At 35.0% G+C, this 20,625-nt stretch overlaps 2 pseudogenes; both read left to right on the top strand.

Annotated features, from left to right (window-relative positions):
* The first annotated feature begins 16,051 nt into the window (after nt 1-16,051).
* On the top strand, nt 16,052-16,937 carry LOC143563768 (uncharacterized; annotated as a pseudogene).
* Nucleotides 16,938-17,724: 787 nt separating this feature from the next.
* LOC143563766 (uncharacterized) lies at nt 17,725-20,416 on the top strand (annotated as a pseudogene).
* Nucleotides 20,417-20,625: the final 209 nt, after the last annotated feature.

The raw sequence follows: 20,625 nt of genomic DNA, 5'->3' as shown, positions 1-20,625 counted from the left end.
CGATTGTTGAGGACATGTCCACATCATGGGATTGCCTTATGGGAATTGATAAAGGCATTCCATAATAGTCTCTCAAATGATGATGTTCCTGACTGTAACATTTTGGGTTTTCATTTTATATTCTTGTAATCATACCCTACCCGGTTAAGGGTTCGGGTCACCCGTTTAATAAAAAAACGTCGCAGTTATTGAGTATTTATTTTATTATAGCTTTACTACTTATTAAAATTAATAAAATTTTTTATTAAAAATCAAATCCTAACCCATCCCCTGGTCCGACCAGCCGATCCAAACCCCAAAACCGACCCGACGCACCCAAACCATTTAAAATATTCAATTCCCGCTCAATTGATCAAACCAAATTTGGAATCTAGCATATTCGGCCGAATAAACGTATCTACCGACAATCTATACATGGTAATCGTTTACCTAAGAGAGCTAATTGATTCATAATCGCACTATAACGAACTGCGGCCCATATGGTTCCTAAAACACTATATATACTCGCTAATAATTCAATTAAATCACACCACTCATTCCTTCTACCTCGCGACCTAAACCCCTAAGTCAATTAACTCCTACGCCGCTATTAAGATCCAGTTTGCATTCAAGTTAAGAGTCGTAACCCTAATTAGCCGTTCTCCTCAATTCGTTATCATATAAGGTAATTGATATGTGCATTCAACTCGTTTTCCAGCGCTTAACATTAGCCCTAAACCAATTTTAACAAACTTTGAATGCATTGGACGTTTTGATTTCTAGGTTTCATGTATAAAAAAATTGGGTTTTATGAATTACGAGTTATATTTAAACATACTGGCTCACATAACAAATAACACACCAGCCCAATGGCTGGTGCGTGGGGTGTTAACTCACTGTAACCGGTCCAGGCGCGGGTTCGAGCCCCCTGGACCGGTTTTATGTATTTATTTTTTTAATACTTTTAAAACCTTTTCTTTTATATTAATATATGGTTATAACGTTTTATAAGCGTAAACTTGATAAACCGAACTTTTAGACTTATCGTTTTCTCCATAAAATCTTTTATATATGTAGGAATGAATATGATAACTCGTTTAATAATCCAAACGTGTTCGTTTTAAAGATTCATTTTCGTCCTAGCTTTCCAACTTTTATATCACTTTATAAAATATCCATTTTTTTCATAAAGGAAGCAAACATAATAATAATAATAATAATAATAATGATAATAATAGTAATATAAATAATTAAACTAATAACAAGTTTTCACTTAAAACCCAATCAAGTCCCAAGATTCATTATAAGTCGTTCATTAATATATATATCCCATGTAAACAACTAGGAACTCTTGGCGACGTATTCCGAGGAGCTCTTTCACACGCTATTTAATTTTACCGTTGTCGCATCTCTGCTTAATCCACTTGTTAATGTAAGTAAATTCACATCCCCCTTTTTACCGCTTTACAATTTTGGGGCGTTATGCGTTCACAATTAAATTATTGTTTTCACTACGATTCCACTATATGCGTAATTGAAATTGCTCGATTAGTTGATATGTGCAAATGTGACTATGTGTTTACTTTATGTTGGTTGTTATCCTCATCCTCATTAGTATGATCATACGCCGTCGAATTAGCTCGTTATCAAAATGATTCGAGTGAAAACACAACTTTTATTTATTGTTATACTAGTTGTAGTGATTTACAATTATCGCACGGAATAGTCATTTTAATATTACATATACTCAAAACCGTGGTTTACTTGCTCAACTTTATGTTGACAAAATATATATTTTCACGTATGGCGCAGGTAGCTTTATTGGATGAATCGAGTATTGGAAGTTAGATGAGACCTTAGGTTGCTTGACGAATGAAGAACATTTTCTTTTTGTTTTAAGTATTTTATGTTTTGAATATTTAATTGTAACAGTATTTCATTTGAAACGATGTTTGTGCTTTTGAACTTGATATATGAATGAATAATTTAAATATTGACACGTGGATTTCACTTAGTGTCTTCTGAGCTATGATACAATCAATGTCTCGCCCCGGCATATTCCGCCGTAGGTTGAGGTGTGATAGTGACCTCCAAGCCACCACGATTGGATCCTTCCTTGCAAATGACGAAAATGAGGATTGGGGACATTTGGAGAGACACGCAAGTAATTCGAAGAGACAGGCACAATCGAACATGATGTCAAAAAGATCAGTGGTCAAAGCAGTTGAAAGCCATGGGTCAGAAGATAGAATGGATAGATTCGAAGATGGATAGGTTGTTGGTTGCATGTGTACAAGGAGCCGGAAAGTCGGGGAAAACATATCCGGTATGTGAAGGTTGTGGTGAATTAGTACACGAGGTTGCGAGTTGTGGGGTTATGCAAAATGAGGAAATTGAAGAAGAATAGGTTAATTATATGCAGGGTGAAAGGAAATACAATAATATGAACTCAAATACTTATCATCCGGGCCTCAAGAATCATCTAAATTTCAGCTATGGAAACCCGAACACACAACAGAACCCGAATTTTCAAGGCAGTTCTCAGAAGACAGGTTACCAGTCGAACCAGAAACAGTAAGGTAATAGTTCGGGCAGCGGTCAAGTGGGTACAATCAGAGAGATTCTGGGGTTACAATAAGGGTTATCAAAAGAGTTATCAACAGGGGCAAGGGAATTCTTCGGGTAACAAAAAGGAGTCACTTAAGGATGTAATGGAGTTATTGAAACAAATGAATGCAGATCAAGAGACTCGAAATAAAGCATTGAATCAGAGGTTGGAGCTTCAAGAGAAGGCAAATGCTGCGAGAGATAAACAGGTGAGTCAGCGGGCTGAAGAAATGGCAGGCCTAAAGCGAAATCCATCCAATTTACCAAATGACACCTTGAAGAATCCAAGCCATCAAAGTAGTAGTTCATCAAACTCCAAAAATGCACACATCAGTTCCATCACAATTGAAGATAATGTGTAGAATGACACGATTGAAGAATTTGAAACGGGTGCACCACTCATCCCTATTCAGATTGGTGAGTTCAAGACCACCAAGGCACTTGTTGATTATGGTGCGAGTGTGAGTGTTTTACCGGGGAGTGTGTATGACCGGTTTAATTTCGGGCCTTTACAAGAGGTTGTTACCACCTTGGTGTTAGCTGATTTCACTCGAAGAAGGCCACGGGGGAAGTTGGTTGGTGTTGCGGTAAAGGTTGGTGATTTTTATTATCCTGAAGACTTTCTTGTTCTTGATTATGCACCAGCTGAGAAGGAAGAAGAACCCCGGGTGATATTGGGGAGACCGTTTTTGGCGACATCAAATTCTCAAATTAACTGCCGAGACGGAACAGTTTGCATGACCTTCGGTAACCGTAAGTTAATTTTAAGCATATTTTCAAATTCATATGATTATTCTTTTGAAAATAAATATTCTAGGTCATGTGCTACTAATGGGTGTCTTTCTCATGTAAGTGAGAATGACACCAACAAGGAGAATAGTGTTGTTTTTGACAGGTCTAAGCGTGAGAAAGAGAAGGAAGAGTTGAATGCGGTAGGAATTCAAAGTGGGGAGCTTGTTAGTTCAACAAACGATACCAAGACAGTGATTGAAGTGGGGTCAATGAGGAGAAGGGTGGAACAAGCAAGAAGAAACCACCAAAGAGGGAGAAGGTAGAGAAACCACTTGGATTCGAAAATGAACAAAGGAGGTTGGCTTATTTTGGGCCTAGGTGGGAGGTATTAGAGCTACCACTGTGTTGGAGAAGTACACGAAGAGAGATGGAGGAAGGTAAGGACTCCATTCGACCACCATAACCGCCAAATCAGGTAATGGTCCGGCTGAAGACCTTAAAAAAACTTAGCGCTGACTGGGAGGTAACCCGGATTTTATTTTTTGGTTTGTATTTATTTTAGTTTTGTATATTTTTAATCGCTTGTCTCGAGTGTTTAGTGTAGTGCAAAGATCGAGTGTGGGGAAGACGCAATGCAGAGTGTTTCTCGGGGTGTGTTGGTAAGCAAAATATCAAGTAAACCGAGTGTCAGGTATGTATTATAAGTTTACATGTTGAAATATGGCTAAGGAATTCAAGAAAATGAAAAAATTTGAAAGATAGAAAAAAATAAAAATTCGGCCAACATTTATGTGAAAAGTGTGTTTAGCGCGGCGCTAAAGTCATAGGGGTGAATCCTTAGCACCGCGCTAAGGTCCACCTGCAAAAAAAAATAAATAAAATAAATAAGTTTTTTTATTTTATTAGGTCGTTTAACCGTTTTATTTCAAGTGTACCACTATAGAAAAAGTCAAGTGTGGGGATACCACACGGAAAAGTCGGAGTTTTATAGTGTTTTGGTGAAAAAATTTTAAGTTCGAGGTTTCGGATATCCGACGTGCTTTCATGTTCCTTTTGCTACGGTTGATTCGGGTACGTGTATATTTTTGTTGTATTTAAACTTTGTGGGTGTAGTTCACTATAAACCCTCACGAGACCTCACCCGTCCACCCGGACTACCGGGGGGTTTAAAGGGCTTGTTACGTATGCTAAATGCAATCGTGATTCCTACGAAAGTGAGCTAGGTTTTTTAACAACTTTACTAGTTTAACAAATTTAATTATGAAATTCATATAACTTGGCTTCGTAATTAAAGTTAACGGTTTTGCAAACGGTTTAAAAGACTTATCCTAACGTTTGTAGAAGCGTGCTTCTACACGTGCGAGAGTTTGCAAATTCTGTTAAGTGAATTAAGGAGCCGGGTTCGTTAAGAGAAGGCACGAGTATATTTGAGTGGCTTATTTTTCTTATCAGGTGATTTTGTTTTCATAATCCTTTTTGTTTTATTAGTTTGATTGTTAAAAGTGTAATTGTATAGTTGTATAATTTTTAGGACCATCACATTAAGCCCGGTTTTAAAATTAATAAAATAAGCAATAAATTATAACCCCGTCCTCGTTAATGTTATTTTTGATGCTAAATTTTAAACATTGAGGACAATGTCAACCTCAAGTGTGGGGATGGGGGGAAATTAAAATTTTTGCCATATAGTGCCTTGATTGTGCGCAAAAGCCGGAATTGTAAATAATTTATTGCTATTATTAATGTCAAGTAGAGGTCTTTGGTCATGGTCAGTTTTTAAGCTTCTCGAAAGTCTTCCCATGCAAATGTTTTTCAAAAAGAAAAACTGAAAATGGGATCGTTTAGGCGGGGATAACGAGTCATGGGGACAGGTACACATGTTTATATCGTCAGCCTTATTCCTCCAGTACGTGTGTGAGTTGACCCATATATATATAATACACATATAATATATAGTACACACATGTCATTTGAGTGCTTTCATTGATGTTCATCGATTACGGGATCGTAGTTGGCAAAATGCAAAAGTGATAGAGGCAATTAGGTTAAGCCTCGTCTGGATGAGTGAGAGTGTGGGTACTGGGGGTTGGGGCCTCATACATTATATATATGAGGATGGTTAATGTGAGGGGCGGGGGGTTGGGTCCCTTAGAAAACCTTTCTTGGACTTATTTTTCATTTGGTTAACCCCGACATTATGTTACGAGACGATCCGGCTTACTAGGTTTATTTGTAATTGTATTTGTTTTTGATTTTGTATTTGTATTTGTTCCAGTATTAAGCATTACGTTATTATGCTTTAAAAAAATTGAGGAAAAAGCCAAAAATATGTTTGTGTATATTCAGTTATGTATTTAGTAGTTCGTTTATGTTAAAAAAAAAAAACTCAAAAAGAGTCAATGTTCTAGTCAGTATTGGTTGTAAATGAAAGTCAGTGAGTTTGTTTAGTTGTTTAGTCGTTGGAATAAATTAAGTCATTGTTTATTTAGTTGTTTTGTAATAAGCCGGATCGGATCGTCTGAGCTATTTCAAAAATTCCCTTCCATACCCTTACACCTGCCCCCGTTACAACCCTTTTAAGACCTCTTGATTTGCATTTGTGTCAAAGCAGCTTTATGGTTGAATATTTGCTTATGAGTGATACTGAGAGCAGAGTGATACTAGCACATCTTTTGCTAGTCCAGATATTAAACCGAGAGGAGAGATGTTATATTATGAGGGGTGTGACCATGTGTGCCTTAACCGGAAACAAAGTACACTCGTTTGAGTGGTCCCATAGTTTTAAATTGTAACATTAAATTATTTAGTGGTTTATCAACCTTGACAGTGTCAGTTCTTGGGAATTGGGTATGACCTTATACATCACTAGTATTAATCGTGATAATTTACGAATCATCGATCGAGGTGTATGTGTTGCATGAGAGTTTGCTTGAGGGCAAGCAAAAGATAAGTGTGGGGATGTGATGGTCGGGCAAAAGTCGTGTATATTATTATATTATTTGTCTAATTTTAGTTTAAATATTATGTGAACTTTGGTACTTCAAGCGTGTTTATGTCTTTCAGGATACTTGACATTAAGGACGTTTATCGGGATGAATTACGGGCTTGGAACGAAGATGTAGAAGACTCATGAAGATTGGCAAACTTTCCAATGTGCAAAATAAATGAAGAAAATGAAGAAAATTCTGTCAGACACTTTTAGCGCAGCGCTAAGGGTCCTTAGAGCTACTCTAAAGTCTCACATCAGGAAAGTAGACTTTAGTGACGCGCTAAAGTCTCACCCGCTAGACTTTAGCGCCGCACTAAAGTCCTCCAGAACGGGAAAATTAAACCTAGCTCTAATATATTGAGTTTCCAGCCTCCATTCGACCTGTCCTTCATTCCTTCAACCAAGTACAAGCCCTAGGACGATTTTGCATCATCCTGAAGCCTCCGGTTCGTTCGTTCATCGCATGATTTCATCCTCTCATCAGATAAGCGAATCCTTCGTGATGCCGATGTCAGGCTAAATCCATTGTATTCACTTTAGACTAGGGTTTTGTGTAAACTACCTTTGATCATATTCTATGTTTTGAATGATATGAACTTGATTGATTGTTTTAAATCTTGTTGTACATTACAAATTGATTGTTTAAATAGTTTATGATTTTGATTGTCAAACTTTGCATCATTTTTCTGGTTGTGTTTATCACATGTAGGGTTAGCTCTTATGCCATTGAACCAATAATCGTTAGTCATTGCTTATAACTGATTTTCATATTTTAAACTGGTAATTGGGTAAACCGGAGTTCAGTTGTGTCAACAATTGGGTTAGGGTATCGTTTGTCCTCACAACCCAACTGTTAGGTTTAGTAATTACTGCACAATTAATCTTATGAATCTGTGATTAGTCGGTCATCACATTACCTGAACCTGAAGTGAATCGTTTTTCTCATTATTGTTTACAAACTTTTCCAAGTAACCGTGTTTTCTTATAATCATCTTTATAAACTGCTTGACATCGACTGTACGCCTAGAATATAATTTAATAATAATGAACTTTACTTGCACTTTCCACTAATTCCATGTGGAGACGACCTTACTTACCCATACTAGTTATAGGTATTTAAGCTTCATAAATACTTGTTTTTGATTAGAGCACGACATCTACATCAGCAACTTATCCAGTCATGATTTTGTTATCGGGATCATAAACCTCAAATGATCTTCTGTAACTAACAAAGACATAACGAAAAATAATCCTATTATAAACACTAACGAAAATAACCTTTTGAAATTGAATACAATAATAATAATAATATATCATAAAACTTTAAAAAAATTAACGAAAAAACCTAATTAATAAAGAACTATGAAGCTTTAATAGTTAACAAAAGCCGATCTTAAATATAGAACAAAAGCCAATCAATTTTAGGTATACATATAGATTAGGGGCAATGATACAACTTACTTATTTAATACAATTTGAAATTAGCATAATAAGAAAAAGACGCATGCAAAAAAATAATTCAAAATTAGTGCGCAATTAATGTGTTGCTGAAGCGATGAAATCGCACAATGGAATCGTTGATTGAAAAGTATTGTTTTGCAATTGCGAAGATAGAGAAAGACTTTAATCCACCATGACCTTCGCTTAGTCTTCTGTGTGTTTCAATCCACACCAGCGATAAGGTGGGTGTGAGCAAGGCCTCGCAAGCAGAGGAAAGAGGATAATGTTAAGACGAGTTGTTATGACCCGTGAACTATCCGGGTTTCATTAGAAGCCCATACCCGTCAAAGTGGTTCAAACGCATAAAAAGACTCCATTTACAAATGAAGCAATCTGGTGGCTTGAGAGGGGAGGGGAGTGACCAGAGCGCGACATGTAGGATATTAAAGGTTTCGTTCGTATTACGGGGTTATTTTATATTACTCATTTCTAATATATATTTGATTTTAATTTTATGTATTGTAAGGAACTTAATAATATAGGATTTCATGAAGAAAATTGTTTCACAGATAAATTAGATGTTATAACCCGGTTTAAAAGTTATATGGGTTTGGTAAAACCCATGACCCGCTTCTTTTTTTTTTAATATAAAATTGTTTCTTAATTATAAATCATATCTTTTAAAAAATAAAAATTTATTTTTAGTAAATCCCTATTTTATAGGATCTTTATATAAAATACTTGGTGAGATTAATTTTTAATTTAATGAGATGTTATAACCCGTTTAAGGACTATCTGGGTTTGGTAAGACCTATACCCGTGAATTCGGGTCAAATGCATGAGAAGCCTCCATTTAAAAATAAAGTAATCTGGTGGCATCCATAAAAGGGGGGAGCGACCACATCGCGACACGTATGATTTTTGAGCTTTTGTTTATATATTATATATATGTATATATATTAATACATATATATGTATATATATATATAATATATAGGATTTTTAGTAAAGATGTGGAAAAACACATGTATTCTTGTCGGTTTTTATAAAAATATATTTTATTTATCATTTGTTATCATTATTACTAGTTAAAAATGATTAAAAGTAACAAAATATCAAAATCAACTAAAAAGATGGCTGCCGGGACTCGAATCCACACAGCATTGCCGACACAACTCAACACACATACAGCCAAACCAACTGCTCCAACAAACGAGTTGTTTAAAGTTTGTAAATTATAATATGTAAAGAGAAAGCATAGAAAACCCCAATAATAAACAAACCCTAGCAATCACAATTGATTAACATATTATGAGTTTGTGCAATTAAGGTTATGGTTTTTGATTCACGATCAAAGACAAACAAAACTGCATAATTTAATTACCTTAACGATGATCGATGATGATTTAATTGGAACGCACATGGATGGCCATGAATGATGACAAATAGGGTACATTCCGATCGATATAATCAAATTAGTTATAGGGTTAAGATTGGCGCTAGTCTGAGGATAGTGTACATAGATTTAATTGTGTTATGGTGCTTGCAAAGGATTATATTCATGAATGCGTTATGACGGTTTAATATAGTTAGGCATTACGTATCAATTTGATTGATTTTTTCAAATTAACGAGTGTCGGTAGGTCGTAAATGGAAAGATTAACAAGATCCTTGATTCAATTACCAAGTTAAATGCTAGAATTAAGGTCCAAGAAAAATAAAGGGGTTTCGGGTTGTGATCTGAGTCGGGTATGGGTCCTTGGTTGGACCAGTGTGGAGTTATATTATTATGATATATGGCAGATTTACTTATAGGTCTCTGAAGATTTGAGGTGGAAACAAAATAGGTTTAAAGTATAGCTAAGGGTAAAAAAATGTATATGGTTCAAAGTTATTTTGATATATATTAAACAAATAAAATTAATTAAATAATATTAAAATAATAAATACTCGAATAATGAGATATTTGCTTGATAAAAAATTCACGAACATAAAAACGAGTCGGGTAATGGTTAATAAAATACTATATGAAAAATCCGAGTTCTTACATTGTCCTCGTTCCATTTAAAAAAAACTCACCGAGAAATCAAACCGAATTGAAAAAATCGAAAAAAAAAAACCGAACCAAGTGAATCGAAATTGAAAAATCAATCAAAATCGAACTAAAAAAATTGAAACCGAACAAAAATGAAACTGAAAAAACGAACAAAAACAAAAATCTAAAAATGAGTCCGAAATCGACCAAAAAGAAACAAAAGAAACCAAAACCCAACCCGTCCCGTGTGAAAACTCGAGTTGGTTTGAAACTTGAACCGAACCCGTTCAATCTGAAACTCGTTTCGTGTCGAAACTTGTCTCGTAGGAAAACCCGTTTCGATCCGAAACCTACCACATTTCCTTATGACACCAACCCAAATCGAGCCATTTCTTTGAACTTGTCAACCCATTTTGACCTAAAATTAACAAGATGAAATTTCAAATGACTCGTTTTGACCCATTTAATTAAAATCTCTGACTCAAACCAACCCATTTAATTTTTTAAACAACCCAAATTGACCTGTTTGAAATGGTTTGGGTCAAGATTGCCACCCCTAGTCAAAACCATCTTGACAATTGGGTAATAAAATTGTTATTTTCCATCATAATCTTCTGATATTTCATCTTATCGTCCTAACTATCAATAGGTCATAAGTCAAAACAATTTTGACAATTGGGTTATAAAATAGTCAGTAAATTAAAAGTAAAATATTGATTAAATATCAAATAAGTAGAAATATATGAAAGTTAGACAAGTAGAAAATACTCAATAACATCTCTTTTTATGGTTGGTTTGTTCATTCGATGTCTAGTTTTTCCCATATACACTATATGTTACATTATACATGGTAACCAGCTGACGTGATCTAAAGTTATTAATATTAGATGACGATGGAAATATTTGTGGTAAAACAACAAATGTTGTTTATAAAGAGATTTTCTCAAGGTTATTAATTTGAAATTCTAAACTTTTTGCTATTTATATCGTATATTTCATTTCTTTTTTACCTTTAATTTGTTCACTTATTTCAAACAACGAACCTTATTTATTTTTATGATTAATTTCATATATATCTTTACAAACATTATAAATATCATATATAACCAAGCAAAACTAAAAATACCATATATAGTAGAAACTCTATAAAATAATACATTTGGGATCACCAAAATTTATTAATTAAAAGAGCTATTAATCAATCGATAAATTAATAATTATTAATTTATATATTAATTAATATTTTATTAATTTATAATAGAATACTTAGTTTACAAACACCTTTCAAGCTTTCACTTAATTATTGTATACAATGCATGTATATCAAATGAACGGCCAAATTTGAAAGAAGCCTTCAATCTCCCACCTTATTATGCTTCTTGTGTTCAATGTATCACTTTATGGACATTAAAAATATTTTCTATATAAATAAAAGATCAAAATAGGTTAACACAAACAAATCATACACACAACATGGCTTCCCATCTTAAAGGTGTGAAAAAAACAACAATGACAGACGAGATTCGAAGAGCATTATGCAATTATTGAAAGCGTTATTATATATATCAAAAACCATGTTTTGCTCCTCACTCTAATTTCACTATTCATGAAATGGTGAAATTTGGACCATGTATTATTACAACTTAAATATATTTTAATTGATACAAATATTGCATAGGACTTAGTTTATGTATCAGTAGTTATACATACTCATTTAACTAACTGAAGTGATTATTATTGATTATTGTAATTAATAAAGATTATATCGATGAAGAAGATAATGAAAGTTTTATAATGGAGCCCCCTTCGCGAAACGAAGCTATTAAAGCGGCAATCACATTGCACAATTTCTTGTTGAGCTATGAGAAAACAACACCAGAAGTTCTTACCATGCTAAGGAAAAATTAGAGACGAGTTTCAAGGAGAAATTAATTTCAACAAAAAACAAAAGACAATTGAGTCATTTTCAAGAAACATTCATAAATCATTCATATAATATGTCATATATAAGCAATTATTAATTTATATATTATATGGGGTCTAAATAAATTATCAAAAATGTATTATCTTATAATTTTAGCGAATTATTAATTTAGCACCCTATCCCCGAGTCGGGAACCGCAAAAAATATTATCTTACAGAGTTTATTAGATAATAGAGTATTAATTTATCGAGTTTCTACTGTATGCTCTTACAAAATAATTAAAATATCATATATACACTCACCAAACAGTTAAAGTATCATATATACTACATTCATTAATAACAATTTAAAAAATGACCATTCACGTTACTTTATATAATTTTTACTTTCATATATGCCAATTTGTTTAACGAATATACCATTATAGTCTTTCCATTACATAATTTGTTTATAAATTATGTTATTATTTAATTTTGATTGACGTTTCTCATTTTTGACGACAACTATATCGCCTATCGTCACTTCTTCAAAATTGCAAACCATTCAAAGATTTATCATCTCGAATGGTATACATTGTAAACATTTTATCGCATCTAATCAAACCATGGTAATATTAATAACTTTGTAAAGATATATATCAAATTTTTTGTTTTGCATATGTATATATGATATTTTCAATATTTGTAAGGCTATATATGAAATTGCCCATTGTTTTATTATTTGACAAACATCGTGTATTACATGGGTTCAAAAGCTATCGTTAAATAATTAAATCACTTTGTTTTCAAATTTTTTAAAATAAAAAATTGTAATGTTTGTTATTTTTTCGTCACTCATTATTTCTAAAAAATTTAGAAAATTATGGATAAATTTTTGATTGATTGTTGACAACACATAGGTGCGGTAACTGTTTACACAACCTGAAACATGACTCGAACCCTAAACAGAAAAAAAAGGTTTTGTGTTAACTAAATGGCATTTTTAAAAAACGAGTCGGATTCAGTTTGTCTAACATGACTTGTTTAAAAAACATATCATGTTCAGGTTACCTTTAAAAAAATACGATGACATATTGACCCATTTAATTATTTAAAATATTAATAATTATATTTTTGTCTTTTGATTTTCCATTTCCATTAATAATCTCTTGCAGTTACAAAGCAATTGAAGATTTTTAATGTTAAAAAGAATAAAATTTCATAATACACATTTACTCTAACTACTCTAAATTATATATATATATATATATATATATATATATTGAAACATGGGTAATACGGGTCTATCTTCGGGTCGCTCTCAAATTTTTATACGTACAGGTTAAGATTAAAATATTTGACACAAATATTATCATGTGTCGGGTTTTAGACACACAATGGATTAGTTAAAACCCGAAACATTTGAGGAAAAAATAGAAATGTTAAATTATATTCTGTTTATATCCATTTAGTTTTAGATAACCATTGTTGAGACCAATAAGCTAGAGCTCAAAGAGTTGAGATGATACACCAACAAATTTCAATTTATAAAATGTAAGGACTTAAGTCTTGAGTTAAAGATCACCGATAACAATAAACATGAATCTTCAGGTTGGGAAGGGGCTGTTTGGTTGGAGGATTTCATGGGATTTGGAATTAGAATCCCATTACATAACGTGTTTGGTTAGGTAGAGATGGAATTGGAATTGGATTTCATTTCCAACCAAATGCTTCAATTAATGGAATTCAGATTACTTCCCTATTCCAAAGGAAAGTTAAAAATACCTCTGGAATGTTTGTGACATTACATAAATAACCCTCATCACTGCCATATGTTATCTTCTCTCTATTGGACCTCACGAACCCTAGCTGCCATGTTCGCTCTGTTCGATCTCGCAAGAACCCAACCTGTTATGTTCGATCTCCTTCTCTGTTAGAAATCTCCTCCATTGTTGTTGTTTGCAACGCTGGCAGATCTCGATCATCGTTCTCCTTTTGTTTGGTAAGTCTTCCTTCCTCTCTATTCCCGTGCTATGTAATACTACTACTGCTAGTATTTAATTTCTCTAGTTTTACTCAAGTCTTTTCTCTTCCCAACCAACTAACCATATATTCATGGCTACCAAATAATTCCATTTTTCTTGCTTATTAAATCATCGGTTCTTGGTTATTTGCTAATTTCTTGAATTCAGACTGTGATTTGTTTGTTTAATTTTGGTAATTTGTTTGAATTAGTGTTGGTTGTTTGATGATTTGAGACTGCCTAGTGTTTAATATGAGTTTTTATTGTTTCTTCAATTGCACACCATGTGCTCGACATATTGCCTCAAAGAAATTGATGTTTTTAATTGAACATTCATGTGCTTTTTGGAATCTATATGGGCCTCCATCCATTTTAACTTGATTTATTTTATGTTATTCATGTTGATTAGTAGTAAATAGATATTGAAGCTTAACACATTACAAAGCACAGAGCTGTATAAGATACTTGTGCTTTCGTATGAAAACCATTGGTTTAATTATAACTTGAGATTGAATGTTAACTCATTTTGTGTAATTTTATTTTCAAACAGCTTTGTATAATTTTTATTCTCAAACCAATTACTAACTTGAGATTGAATGTTAACTCATTTTGTGTTTGTAATGTATAAGTAGGAATGGCCCGACTTAGTTTTACAACTCGGAAACGTATGCGAAGGAGAAGGACTTTGATTTTGACATGGTGGAATCAATTTGTTACAACCGTCTCTTTTCTTTTGCTTTCACTTTACATGTTGATAGTCAAATACGTAATGGATAAACCACGTATTGGATACTTTTCATCAAAAATAGATCGATATTCAATATTGTTTCGGCATGTTTACGAGAGCGGTAGTATGTCTATTTCCCAGATTAGGATGAATCGATCTTGTTTCAATAAGTTATGTGACATGCTTAATACTTTTGGAGGTTTGAAACCAAGTAGGAATATGGACCTTGATGAACAAGTAGCCATTTTTCTTCACATTTTAGCTCATAATGTTAAGAATCGGGTCATCATATGTCGTTTTCATCGTTCGGGAGAAACAATTAGCAGATGTGTTTCACGAGTTTGCAATGCGGTGATTAGGTTGCATTCACATTTGCTTAAGAAACCCAAACCTATCCCCGAGAATTCTACCAATCAAAGGTGGAAATGGTTCAAGGTATTATGTAATCATTATAATTTTTTATGCTATAATTACTTTAGGAATTAGAAATGCATAATAATACTTCTTTTGTATATTTTTTTTGTCTTAGAATTGTTTTGGCGCTTTAGATGGTACATACATAAAGTGTTTAGTGCCCAATGAAGAGAAACCCAAATACCGAACGAGAAAGGGAGATATTGCTACAAATGTGTTAGGCGTGTGTTCACCGGATATGCAATTTATATTTGTGTTACCGGGTTGGAAAGGGTCGGCGGCCGATGGTAGAGTCCTTCGAGACGCTCTTGATAGGCCACATGGATTGAAAGTTTCAAGGCCAGGTATGTAACATCATATATATTTAGTAATTGGAGTTAGGCTTTTATTGACTATAATGTGCTTTTAGGTTATTATTTGGTAGACGCGGGATACAACAACGGAGAGGGTTTTCTAGCCCCTTATAGAGGTCAAAGATATCACTTAAATGATTGGCGTGATGACCATCGACCCACTACCCCAAAAGAATTATTTAACATGAAACATTCGTCTGCAAGAAATGTTATTGAAAGGTGTTTTGGTATTATGAAGGCAAGGTGGGGAATTTTGAGAGACAAATCATATTATCCTATTAACCAAAAAAACAGGATCATAATGGCATGTTGCCTTCTCCATAATTTTATAAGAAGAGAAATGTTAATAGATCCGTTTGAAGCCGAACATTTGGAAGATGAAGAAATGGGAGACCTTGGAGTTGGAGATGAGGATAATATAACTTATATAGAGACTTCAAACGAGTGGACAACATTTAGAAACAATCTAGCTCAAAACATGTTTGACTTTTGGAGTGCTACTAATTGATAAAGAGTTGTTTTATGTTCTTGTTTATGTTTATGTTTATTTTTTTTAAGCTAGCTCAAAACATGCTCTTGTTCAAAACATTTATGCTTATTTAGAAATAATCTAGCTCAAAACATGTTCTTATTGGTGTTTATGTTGTTAAGCTAATTTTTTTGTTGCGTATGCTTATTTTTTATGAGGATTTTTTTGTATGTGACATTAATTGTTGCCCCAGACTATGCTAGATTTGTTGACCACTCTTATCATCAAAAGTCTTGCTAAAGATTTAATATGAGTAATAATAGAAAATACCGAGTGTGGAGTAATATTGAAGATGAAAAACTTGTTGAGGCTTTAGTAAACATGGTCAACAATGGAGTATTCAAGTCTGATAATGGCTTTAAATATATCTACAACATCTAGAAGCATCCTTGAAAGAATCACTTCCGGAATCGGGCATTTTGGGTAAACCTCATATTGAATCAAGAATAAAACAATGAAGAGAGATTGGCAAGTCGTTTATGATATGTTAAATACTAGCGGATTTGGTTATGATAAGGAACTTAATTGTGTGACCACTAGTGCTCCTGGAGTTTGGGAAACCTATCTTGAGGTACATGCTAGATTTTATGTTACGTTTTTAGTATTTGGTTTATCATAATAGGTATTAATGGGTTTATTTTATTCTCATCATGTGAAATAGAGTCATAAACATGCAGCTAAATGGAAAAACAAAAGGCTTCCTTTCTATGAAGAATTGTGTGTTGTGTTTGGAAAAGATCGTGCTAATGGTAATAAAGCCAAAAGTGTGGTTGAGATGGAACAAGAAGTGAATATGGAAGAAGAAGAGGAGGAACATCAAGAGGATGATGATTTTGGTGAACATAGCTATCATGAAGGTACCAATGCAAGTTTTCAAGTTGAAGAAACTTCAAGTGATCGTGGTAAGAAAAGAAAACGCACTAGCCAAGTCGATAGTTTATTTAAGAGTTTCAATGATGCGGTTGTTTTATTTGGTGATCGTCTAAAAGAGACTTCGGCCGAGTTGAGTGAAGACATAAAGTTTGAACTTGACATAAAAAAGAAAGCTTTAATGGTCACTACCGAGCTTTCAACAATGACATCTTTGACTCAATTGGAAAGGTTTAGGGCAAATGATAAAATAAAAGATGACCCTAATAGGGTGATGACATTTTGGACTTTGGATGAAGAAGAAAGGGAAGCTTGGGTTAGGTATTTGTTATCGTAGTAAGTTCCGCTAGGAAACTTGTTTGAAGAATTCGGAGTCGTGTTTGTATTTTGTAGTCATATGGTTAACTAATTTTGGTCGTATGTTAGGACTAACTCTAGTCATATGTTGGAACTAATTCTAATCGCATGTTGGAACTATTTTTAGTCCTATGTCGTTTAATCGTGTGTTTGGACATTTATGTTAATATATTATGTTTTTAATTAATTGTCCGGAGAATATGTTTGTTTATAGTAATTTTATTAAATTTGTTATGGTTGAATACTTGTAGTTTATTAGGAGGATTACGTAACCTCAAGTAATGCTTCCATGGGAATTTTTTTTATTAAAATTATATATTTTTAGAATTTTTTATTTATTAAAATGTATTAAAAGATAATATTAATTAAATTTTAGGTCGAAGGCGTTTTGGGAGGGACAAAGGTTATGGACTTGGAATAGTTTGGGGTTTTGTTATGGAGCTAACATTATTTAATGGGCTAGTGTTATGTATTTACTATTTTAGAGTAATTATATCATTTTACATGTTTTTAAATTCCAATTCCAGTAACAAATGTACCAACCAAACACATGAAGGATTCCCAAGAAAATCATTTCAAATTCCAATTCAAATTTCAATTCCTTGCAAAACATTCTGCGAACCAAACAGCCCCTTAAATTACATTTCAGAGCTACACAATATTCAAACTATCCACACTATAAAAAAAATACTACCCTTCACCCCCAAATTTTCCCTTACAAAACCAAACCCCTTTTCCATCAACACCATAAAAATCTGCAAAACAACCCTCCTCTAATCACAGTCACTCCACGGCCGCCACAAACCACTCTCAAAACTCCACCATGGCATCCAAACCAAACACCACATCAATCTAGCACACCCATGGACCCTCACAGCTTCATCGCACGAGCCGAAGCCCAGCGCTGGCTCGGCATCGCCGAGAAGCTCCTCATCAGCCACGACCTCGTCGGCTCCAAAACCTTTGCCATCCGAGCTCGCGAGTCCGACCCTCGGCTCGAAGCCGCCGAACAGATCTTAGCTATTGCAGACACACTCCTCGCCGCCGAGAAACGAGTCGTTGGAAACAACGGCGCGCACCAGCCGGACTTCTACGCCATTCTTCAACTCGCCCGGTTCGCTCAGGACACCGAACACATCACCTCGCAGTATCGTCATCTAGCGGTTTTGTTAAACCCGCATCAGAACCGGTTTCCGTACGCCGATCAGGCGTTTCAGCTGGTTAATGATGCGTGGGCGGTGTTGTCGAACCCGATGAGGAATTCCATGTATGATTCGGATCTCGATTACCCGCAACAGCAGCAGATGACTAATTTAGGGTTTAATTTAGAACAACAACAACAACAACAACAACATCAGCATCACCAGCAGCAACAACAGCAGCAGCAGCAACCGCATAATTTCTTTTCGATTAACCAGGAATTACCCGAGCAGCAGCAGGGTTATCAGTCGAGGATACACCAGCAGCAACAACAACACCAGCAATTGCAACAGCATAATTTTCTATCGCAACCGAACCCGGTGAGGCCGTTACCGGTACGAGAGCAGGAGCATATGTTTCAGCAGCACCGTGAGCCGGAGCATTTGCTTCCGTTTCAAGTGACGTCTCCGCCGCACCAAAGCAGGCCGTCGCCGCAGCCGCATATACAGTCACCGCCTGCGACTCCGTAGTCGCCGTTTTCGTGGCAAACAGGGCAACAGTCGCAGTCGCAGTTTCAGCATCATCAGATGAAGCAAGAGCAACAACAGCAGCAACATCATCACCAGCATCAGATTAAGCAGGAGCATGAGCAGCAGTTGCATCAGCAGTTGAAGCAGGAGCAACTTAGGCAGCAGCAGCAACAGGAACAACTGAAGCAGTTGAAGCAACAGCAGCAGAAACATATGCTGGAAGAACAACGAAAGCAACAGCAGCTGCAAGAGGAACAACGAAAGCAGCAACAGCTGTTGGAGAAACAGCGAAAGCAGCAGCAACTGCAAGAGAAGCAACGGAAGCAACAACAGCTGCTGGAAGAACAACAAGGGAAGCAACAACAGATTTTGGAAGAACAACGAAAACAACAGCAGTTGCAAGAGGAACAACAAAAGCAACAACGGCTGTTGGAAGAACAAAGGAAACAACAACTACTCGAAGAACAAAGAAAACAACAGCTGCTGCAAGAGGAACAACAAACATTGCTTGAAGAACAAAAGAAACAACAACAGCTGCTTGAAGAACAACGAAAGCAACAGCTATTGGAAGAACAAAGAAAACAACAGCAGCTATTGGAAGAACAACAGAGGCAACAACAGCTACAAGAGGAACAAAGAAAACAACAGCAGCTGCAAGAAGAACAAAGAAAGCAACAAGAACAACAAAAGCAAGATTCTTTAAATCAGAATGCAGCCCCTGTTAATAACAATGGTGTCCGAGAAGAAGAAACAGAAACCGAGGCCGAAACCGAACCTGAACCAGAAGACGATTCACCCACATTCTGGACAGCGTGTCCATACTGTTTCTACATGTATGAATACCCCAAACTGTACGTCGAGTGCACTCTCCGTTGTGAAAACTGTAAACGCGCATTTCAAGCTGTTCGTATCGCCTCGCCACCACCCATAATCGAGGGCCAAGATGCATACTTCTACTGTTGGGGATTCTTCCCTATAGGGCTTTCAATGTCACACTTACAGGATAACAAGGGTACAAGAAGTTCAAATTGGACACCTTTTTCGTCGTTGCATACCACCTCAAACAACCAACAGAACCATTTAAATGAGCAGGCGGCCCCGAAGCAGAATCCTTTTGTTAACAAAAGTTCGGGGCCGTGTATCTACATTGATGATATTACTGATGACGTGTTTACTGGAGTCTTGGAACCGAGCTCCGATTCTGATATTGAATGGAATAGTGTCAAGAAACAAAAGTTGAAGAAAATGGATAAAGGTTTTAAGGAAAGAATACAGGTTTTAGCTCTTAGAGCAACGTATAGTACTGATAAAGGGAGCGTTAATAATGTGAAAGATGGTGTTGAAGTGCCTGCTGTGTTGGTGGTTGAAACTAACAAGAAACATGTGGGTAGTAATCCCAGAAAACAGTCGAAGTTGGATTTAAACGTGGCTGCTGGGACCCGTGTGCGCGAGCAGGGAGAAGAGGATAATGTTGGAGGTATTGGGTTTTTTGAAGGGCTTGATGAGTATCTTAACAATTTGCCAATACTCTCTGTTGTGAGCAAAGATAAGGTAACGGTTGCTTAGTTATGAAGTAAGTTTTTCTTTTTGTTTGTTTGTTGTAGCTTCGGTTTGTTGTAGTCGTATTTATGTACTTGAATAACTTGGATGTTTGGTTGTTATTGGTAGCATCTATTTTGTTGTATATCTGACTGCAAAATTTGTTTTATAACTTTTTTTTGCATGTTAGTTATAATTAGAAGATATGATCTTCTTTTAAGTTCATACATTTGCGAATATGCTCTGTATGTGTTCCTTGCATTTGGTGTGTTTAGAATTATATTGCATTACAAGTCGAAAGAGCAAAGACACGGGATTGCGAGCACTTTGGAATCATATTAATTACATCATTGATCATCCCCTATTAAAGGTATGTAATTTTCCTTAAAAGTTTGTTTCTTTTTGTTAATATTATGAAGCAAAACTTAACTACTTGTATGATTCTGCTGCCTTTTATGT

This window comes from Bidens hawaiensis, unplaced genomic scaffold (genome assembly GCF_021521415.1).
Source record: "Bidens hawaiensis isolate Kalapana, Puna unplaced genomic scaffold, B.hawaiensis_p1.1 tig00021515_1, whole genome shotgun sequence".
NCBI classification, from domain to species: Eukaryota; Viridiplantae; Streptophyta; class Magnoliopsida; order Asterales; family Asteraceae; genus Bidens; species Bidens hawaiensis.
Note: the sequence above shows the minus strand (reverse complement) of the source record. Positions and strands in the feature narration are given on the sequence as shown.